The sequence below is a fragment of the Chrysochloris asiatica genome, unplaced genomic scaffold, assembly GCF_000296735.1.
Source record: "Chrysochloris asiatica unplaced genomic scaffold, ChrAsi1.0 scaffold00006, whole genome shotgun sequence".
NCBI lineage: Eukaryota > Metazoa > Chordata > Mammalia > Afrosoricida > Chrysochloridae > Chrysochloris > Chrysochloris asiatica.
Genome location: NW_006408524.1, coordinates 4,877,405 through 4,886,687, shown reverse-complemented (window position 1 = coordinate 4,886,687; position 9,283 = coordinate 4,877,405). Strand labels below are relative to the sequence as shown.

The 9,283-nt window shown below is 40.3% G+C and overlaps 1 pseudogene; it reads right to left on the bottom strand.

Moving 5' to 3' along the window:
- Positions 1–271: 271 nt before the first annotated feature.
- LOC102836991 lies at positions 272–1,122 on the bottom strand (annotated as a pseudogene).
- Between the last annotated feature and the right edge of the window lie 8,161 nt (positions 1,123–9,283).

Below are 9,283 nucleotides of genomic sequence, written 5' to 3'. Positions count from 1 at the left end.
CAACTTTCTTATGCAAAAGATGCCCATTTTGGGGAGTATATATATATATATATATCCTCCCCCCCCAGTGGCTTACTGTTGACTTATTTTTAAATATATTAGTGTTACTACATGCAACTGTTTCCTGTATTAACAGCTTTCCTTTTATTTACCTTCATGTGTCTAGCTTCCACCTACCCGTTTCAGGTTGGCAAGCTGATGGGTGCCTTATTCTCCGTGAAACTGAATGCAACAATTTTAAACACTGGCCAGAAAATGTTTGATTGCCATTTCAACACATGGAAATAGTTACATTGATTCCTAAATTGCCATTTTCTGCAAAAAGCTGTGCAATGCTGGTGTCAAAGACTAAGCAGTCACTGTTCATAATGGTTGTTGCAATTCCCTTATGAATAGATCGAGGAGTCGCTTCCCAAGTCAATCGCCGCCCATGACCATTTAGCTCAAGTCGATAAGCAAAATTTTCAGCTTGCTTGCGTGTTCCTATCAGCTGTATAATTGCGAAAAACTGCTGGTGACCATAGTATTTTTTCCCGTTTCTCCAAAACCAACATGAAGTGAAAGCCAAAACAGGACTGCATTATCACCCAGACAACAGTACCAGGAAGGTTAATGTCTGTAGCAAGGAAAACGATATCCTCTCCCTGTAGGGTTGTAATGGACTTGTGCTGATGCATCAGATGGGGCATTACAGCATCCAAAGAGCCTTGCCATTTACAGGAAACACCAGGGCACGGACAGGAATAAGGCCTAAGCTCACAGAGCTCTTCGTGGTCTGCTTTTTCTGTGTGTGGCAGAGTTATTTCCCATCCAGATGAGGCATATTTACAAGGGAACAGTACTGAGTTGGCCACTTTCTCCATAGCCAAGTTGCGAATGGATCCCAATGGGCCCCCAACAAGTTGGAGAACATGTAAGCTTTGGACGACAGTTGCTACAAACAAGATGGCCACTCTGACATTGAAGAATGGGTGGTAATACATAATCAAAGCAGACTGGACTCTCAGAAAGACTTGCCAACTCATTGTTGGAGGCGGTTGTGCTTGTCAGGGCAGGCACCCTCTGGGATGGTGTACACTTTAAAGTACCAGTAGGCAATGCTGTAGCAGTCTGATGGCTCATTTCTCCACCATGTTGGCCGCATTGCCTGGGACCCTTCACAACAAAGGCTGGCACGAGGGCGCGGGGAGTGCCCGGTGGGCGCACAGGGGCCAGGCCTCGCGGAGGCGCTGCTCTACCCCTCCCTCGCTCGGACCTCTGGAGCCCGACCCCCACAGCGGACCAGGCCGGACCCGGGGTGCCGGGGGCAGGAACGAGCCTGCTCCAAAAGAACTCTTTTTGTTGTAGTTGTTAAGTGCCTTAGAGTCAGTTCTGACTCATAGTGACCCTGTATAGGGTTTCCGAGGAGCGGCTGGTGAGCTTGAACTGTCGACCTGGCAGTTAAAACTGAACTTGAAGTCCAATGCATTAACTTGCAGCACCATTCCAGGACTGCAAAGGATCTTTTTAAAATGTTAAAAATTAAAGATGTCAGTTTGAGGTCTAAGGTATGTCTGAACCATGACATGGTATTTTTCAATAATCACATATGCATGTAGAAGCTTGGTAATGAATAAAGAATATCAAAAAATAGTTGTTGTTAAGTGCTGTCAAGTCAGTTGCTTCTCATAGAAGCCCTATATAGGTTTCTGAGGAGTGGCTGGTGGGTTTGAACCACAGATCTTGCAGTTAGCAGTTCAATACATATCATACAACATCATGCCTGATTCCGAAAAATAACAAATGACTTTAAATTAAGGTATTGAAGAAACATATTAAATATGCCATGCACTACAAGAAGTATGAAAAAAAAATCTATGTTGGAAGAAGTGCAGCCAGAATTCCCCTTGGAAGCATGAATGGCAAGACTGTCTTGTGTACCTTGGATATGTTATCCAGAAGGGCCAGTCTTTGGAGAAGGTTATCATGCTTGGTCAAATAGAGGGTCAGTATAAAAGAGGAAGAACTTCAATGATAAGAATTGACCCAGTAGCCGCAACAATGGGCCCAAACATAGGAACAATTGTAAGGATGGGGTAGACCCGGCAGTGGTTTGTTCTGTTGTAATGGAGAGTTGGATCTGACTTGATGGCACCTAATACCAACCACTTCTTCTTGATACTTTTCATTATATTTATATATAGCTAAACTGTTCTCAGTATGCTGATTTGGTTAATGTGTATCTCCCCTACTGACTGAGAGGTTCATGAGCTCAGAGATTGTGTCTGTCTTGTACGTATCAGTGTAGAATTCACACTCAAATCAATTGCTGAATGTTTGAAATCAGATATGACATACAGAATGCCATTATTTTATCTTTTTGAACATGGTGCACATCTTTCCAACTATGTGACTTTTTGCTTATATTTGTTGTTGTTAATGTTAAATGCCATTGAGTCGGTTCCAATCATAGAGACCCTGTATGAGGTTTCTGAAGGAGACCTGGTAGCATGGTGGGCTACGAGTTGGGGTGCTAACTGCAAGATCAGCAGTTCTAATCTAGCAGCCACTTCCATGGGACAAAGATGAGGCTTTCTCTTCCTATAATGATTTATAGCTTTGAAAAGCTGATACAGGGCCTCTATGAGTTGGAATTGAATCCACAGTATGCAACCTCCACAGTCATCGAAGGCTGTAACTCTTGTGGGAGTAGAAAATCTCATCTTTCTTCTGCAGAGTGGCTGGTGGGCTTGAACCATTGATCTTGTGGTTTCCAATCCAGTGCTTACCCTACAGAGCCACTAATTTAAATTTAACTCTGGTTAGTGCACTATGTTGCTGTTGTTAAGTGACGTTGAGTTGGTTCTGACTCATAGTAACCCTGTATAGGTTTTCCGACAAATGATTGGTGAGTTTGAACAGCTGACCTTGCTATTAAAATAAACTTGCTGTTCAGTGCTTATCCGTAGTAAAGTCCAGTTTTTGTCTTTTCTTTAAATATAATGAAAGAGTGTATATATAGATCCATCTGAGCTTCTTTGTTGTTGTTAGGTGCCATTGAGTCGGTACCAACTCATAGCGATCCTATGCACAATAGTACGAAACACTGCTAAGTCCTGTAAGGTCTTCCTCTTTTTCTCTGACCCTTCACCTTACCAAACATGAGATCCTTCTCCAGCGACTGGTCCCTCCTGACAATATGTCCAAAGTATGAGAGACGAAGTTTGGCCATCCTGGCCTCCAAGGAGCACTCTGGCTACACTTCTTTCAACACAGATCTGTTGGTTCTTTTGGCAGCCCATGGCACTTTCAATATTCTCCTCCAATCCCATAACTCAAATGCATTAATTCTTCTATGGTCTTCTTTATTCACTGTCCAGCTTTTGCATGCATATGAGGTTATTGCAAGTACCATGGCTTGGGTCAGGCGCACCTTAGTCCTCAAGCTGACATCTTTGCTCTTCAACATTTTAGAAAGGTCTTGTGCATTGACCCTTTATTCCATATCCCAAATCCAGAACCTGTGGCTGCTCATGAGTTATTGTAGTATCTTCAAGTTGGATCAATACCTTCTTTGTTTTCCCTCATATGATTCAGATATCACCATACCTCTCTCTTCTGATAGCTGCATTCATTTTGTGTTTGTTTTGTTTTGATATGTTTCATGGCTCAGAATGCCGCAGTAACTGCATAAACCAGTTTGCTATTTATTCTTTTATGTGCCGTATCTCTGGGCTGGAGATCTGGGTCCAGTGGTAGATCTTCGCCTTTTTGATCATCTGTTAATCTTACAACTTTTTCAAGTCATCACAACTATCTTCAATTTATTATTTTGTTCCAAGCTTGAACCTAAATACCCTTTTATTGTCTCTAGCATGATTTCAAATTTTCAACTAATTGTGAGAGTTGACTATTGTAATGCTATTCTTAAAGATAAAAACCAGTTTTTGTTTCTGGAACAAAACAGAGATTAGTTCATTTGCCTGCCTACCTCACTCTGACATCCAACAAATATTTACTGATGATTTCTTCATAAATAAATAGTTATACTACCTTGAGGGCTTAGAATCATACTTCTGTGTTTACTGGTATTTTCAGAGTTGTGGTTATGAAAATGGTTTGTCTTGGTTCGACTCCAGCTCTGCAATTCAGTTTTCTAATCTGTAAAGCAAAGATGATAATAATAGTAATTTATATTTAGATTATTAAGATTAAGTTATATAAGATAATACATATATTGTATACATATGCAATAGATGCCTGACTAGTACAGTGCTTAACACACACTAAATTTACAAGATAAGGTTAATATTACTATTACTAACACGGTATAGGGTGTGGCATTGTAGAATAAGCATGGGACTGATTATCTGAAGTTTGGCAGTTCAAACCTACCATTTGCTCTTGAAGACCCTATACAGGGCTGCTATGAGTCAGAACTGGCTCAGTGGCACACAACAACAATTTTGTTGTTGTTGTTAAGTGCCATCGAGTCGGTTCCGACCCATAGCGACCCTGTACAGGGTTTCCAAGGGTGTAAATCTTTACGGGAGTAGAAAGCCTCATCTTTCTCCCGCGGAGCAGCTGGTAGTTTCGAACCGCTGACCTTAAGGTTCGCAGCCCGATTCGTAACCACTACGCTACCAGAGCTTCATATATATATGTATATATATATATTTGTTCTTGTTAAGTGCTGTCGAGTTGGTTCCCAGGGGCTACTGGTGAGCTTGAACTGCCAACATTGTGGTTAAAACTGACTTTGCAGTTCAGCGCATTAACCCACAGCACCACACCAGGATATACATAGGCAATAAAATTATCTGTGGCTCCTCATGCAAGTAGTAAATGTTTATGATGATAAATTTAAAAAAAATATGAATGACTGTCATTTCCTCTATTCAAGCATGTCTGACAATTAACATTACTTCAAAAATGAATAATTTCTTTGATAAGGATCAGTACAAAGCTGGTTCATACAAGGTGGACGTTAAAGATGTCCCGAATGTCCAACTTTTCCAAACTACTGTATCACTCCATCATCTCTGAGAGAGGAGGATCAGCTATTTCTCCTCCCTCGGTGGTCTCCCTCCCATCTTTGCATTCTATAATTCACTGAAACATTTCACAGAACAAACCCACCAAGTAAATGATTCATGGTTGTGGCAACTAGCAAGTCCCAACCCTGTGGGTCAGGCTTCAGACAGGAAGCTTCTCCTAACTCATGAGAATGCAAGGCTTTGACAAATTGGCAGGTGAGACAACAGGTTACTAGATTACAAGTCTGTGGAAACTGGCAAATTAGGTCAGACAATAGGTTATGGGTTCAGGTACCAGACATCAGATGATGATGAGACAGATGTAAGATGCACAGGAGGAAAGATAAGTTTGCCCAAGTACTCATATATATTGAATGCAGAGAATACATAGCTTAAAGACCTAGGTGGGGGTTGTAGTAAGTGTATAAGGGAAATGACTCTGGTGAGAGTGGTGACTTGAGTCACACCCTCTAGTATCTCAGCAGGTAACTCAAGATACAGCCCACTGTAGTACTACTGCCTCTTAAAAGAATGGGCAGGGACTTCTGGTTTGGGGGCAGGGGGAAAGCAGAGACAGTCAGTGAAAACTCATCTGCCAAAACCTAAAAAAAGGCAGAGAAAGAGCAGTCTGCAGAAAAAGTGCAGAGCTTTGAATCTTGTTTAAGGTTCTGGGTGACAGGTTCCTGTCCCCATTGAGAAGAAATCTGCTTGTGGAAGCAAAATACAGTGATTTCTGAATCAATCCAGCTGAAGAGGCCTGCAGCCAGAAATCCTCAGGCCGGAGGGCGGGGCCACAGCCAAGCAAAGGCAGCGACCTAGTGCTAGAAGCCCTGGAACAGCTCGTCTGAAGGGAGAGGTGTGACCGATTTTTCATCTTTCACTTTTCATTTTTCACGTATCTCGCCTCTTCACCCCAACTGCGCCCTTATTGCACAGCCCAGATGTTTTCAGGTGGGTGGGAGCACACCCTCAAAAGGGTCCAGCATTGCACCCACAGTTTTCCAATGGCATAGATAAGAAACCCGCAGGCTTTTTCTTACATTTTGACCCTGGGAACCAGCCCCAAAATTTACCTAGGCAGGACCCTTTGCACAGCAAAAGCCAGTGGACAGTGTCAAACACAAATTTATTTTTGTTTTTGATTGGTGGTTTCTCTGTTTGCTTTTATATTGTTTCTGTCTTTGGTCCTTTTGGCCTCACTCTTCTCCCAGGGGTTGGAGCTTTCTCCCCCTACCTTACCCAAAAAGAGGCAGCAATTGTGCCCATATAGCCAAGCTACAAGCATACCCTGTAAAACCCCACCATCTGGACAAGAGCCAAAACCAGCTGCTAGGCATTACACATGAAAAGGGAAGTCTATCTCCAGATCATATCCACCAGAAGATGCTCAGCAAGCTTAACAACAAAGCAACGTTTTGAAGCATTAAAAACTCACATAACTGTTGAAAATGTCCAAGAAAACACAATGAAAGATATCAACACATGTCCAAAAACAGAAAAAAGTAACTGAGACAAATGAGTTGGAAACAGACATAGACTTTACAGTAGAAGAGCAGGCTCTGAATCTGCCTGAGAAAGAATTCAGAAGAATAATATGGAAACAAATTAAAATGCTCCAAAAAGGGATGGAGGAAAATAAGTAGGAAGTCAGGAAAGTGCTACAGGAGCAATCAAACAAGATAGATACAGCATTGGAAACAATTCAAAACCTGCAAAAAGAAGTCCAGATAATTAATAATAAAATCTCAGAAATGGACAATACACTGAAAAGGCAGAGGAACAGAATGGAAGAAATGGAAGCCAGAACCAGTGATCTGGAAGACAAATCTCTCAATACTGTTAAGATAGAAAAGCAAGCAGAAAAAAGGATTGAAAAATCTGAAGAGAGTCTAAGATTCATGCTGGATAACATGAAGAGGAATAACTTAGGAATTATTGGCATTCCAACACAGGAAGAATCACAGAAGTCTACAGAAAAGATAGTTGAAGAGCTTCTGGAAGAAAATTTTCCTTACATCTTGAAGGATGAGAAGATAAACATTCAAGAAGCTGAATGAACCCCAGGAAGGATAGGCCCCAAAAGAAAATCACTGAGACATATCATAATCAAGTTCTCTAAAATCAAATACAGGGAGAGACTCCTAAAAGCAGCCAGATAAAAGAGAAGTGTTACCTACAAAGGTAAGCAAATCAGATTAAGCTCTGACTTCTCAGCAGAAACCATGCAGGCAAGAAGGCAATGGGGAGACATATATAAAACCCTGAAAGGAAAAAAAACTGCCAACCAAGAATCATCTATCCATCAAAACTGTCAAATAAATGCGATGGTGCAATTAAAACATTCTAGGATAAACAGAAGCTAAAAGATTTTGTTAAAGCCTCTCCAGCACTTCAAAACATCCTAAAGGGAGTTCTTTGGAATGAAAACCAGCAAGAACAGACAACAACCAGAGATTGACAGACATGGCAACACCACCTGGAACTCAGTCAATGGATAGCAGAGTTCAGAATGGAACAAACTTACAGCAATGAATTCAGAGGACCTGTGAGGCTAACCAAAGATCAAAATATTAACAATGTCAAAGAAGGGAAAAATATAGGAACAGAGATCCAGGTGGTGAGGTGGTCAAGTAGATGGCAGGATACAATAAACTGTCTTAAACGCAGGGAAAACTTAACAGACTATAGAGTAACCCCAAAGAAAATTAATACTTCACAACTTACCATGAAAATGAAGATCCAAGCAGAACAAGGAAACATTAAAACAAAGAAGAAACCAACAAGAAATAGCACAAAAAACATGAACACAACACAAGAAGGCATGCAGAACAAAGGAACAAACAGCACCACAAAAAATTAACATAATCAGAGCAGTTAGTAGCATAGTGGTTATGAATTGGGCTGTGAACCTTAAGGTCAGCAGTTCGAAACTACTAGTGGCTCCGCGGGAGCAAGATGAGGCTTTCTGCTCCCATAAAGATTTACAGCGTTGGAAACACTGTACAGGGTCGGTACCGACTCGATGGCAATTAACAACAACAAAACAACATAGATAATTACTCTGAATGTCAATGGATTAAATGTACCAGTGAAGAGACAGAGAGTTGCTGAATGGATAAGAAAACAAGACCCTTCAATATGCTTTCTGCAAGAGACACGTTTTACACACAAAGACAAAAACGGACTAAAACTAAAGGATTGAAAAATATATACCAAGCTAATAGCAATAAAAAACAAGCAGGAATGGCAATACTAATCTCTGATAAAATAAACTTTAAAGCAAAAATCACCATAAGAGATAAAGAAGTACACTATCTCATGAATAAAGAGTCAATTGATCAAGATGACATAACCATAATTAACATCTATGCTCCAAATGAAAGAGCACCAAGATATATAAAGCAAATCCTGTTAGAACTGAAGAAAGAAATAGATAAATAGACAATTATAGTGGGGGATTTTAATACACCACTATCAAAAAGCGATAGAACAACCAGAAAGAAACTCAACAAAGCTACAGAAAAACTAAACAGCACAAACAACCAACTTGAGCTCATAGACGTGTACAGAGCATTCAATCCAACAACAGCACAGTATACATTAATTTTTAGTGCACATGGATCATTCTCCAGAATTGACCATGTGTTAGGTCACAAAGCAAGCCTCCAAACATCAATATACCACAAAGCATCTTTTCATACCACAATGCCATAAAATTAGAAATCAACAATAAGAAGACCAAGGCAATAAAGTCAAACACATGGAAACTGAATAACACCCTGCTGAAGTGCAACTGGATAATAGAAGAAATTAAATGTGAATTCAGAAAGTTCCTAGAAACAAATGAGAACAAACACATAACATACCAAAATCTTTGGGACATGGCAAAAGTCGTGCTGAGAGGACAATTTGTTGCAATAAATGCACACATCCAAAAAGAAGAAAGAACCAAACTTAACACATTAACACAGCATCTAAAACAATTAGAAACAGACCAACAGAGGGAAGTTACAGCCACCAAAAGAAAATAAATAATAAAGATTAGAGCAGAAATAAATGAGCTAGAAAACAGCAAACTATAGAAAGAATCAACAGGAAAAGAAGCTGGTTCTTTGAAAGGATTAATAAAATTGACAAACCATTGTCAAACCTAACAAAAGAAAAGATGGAGAAGACACAAATAACACACTTTAGAAACCACATGGGCAATGTCACAATGGAACCAAAGGAAATCAAAAGGATAATAACAGAATACTATGAAGAGTTGT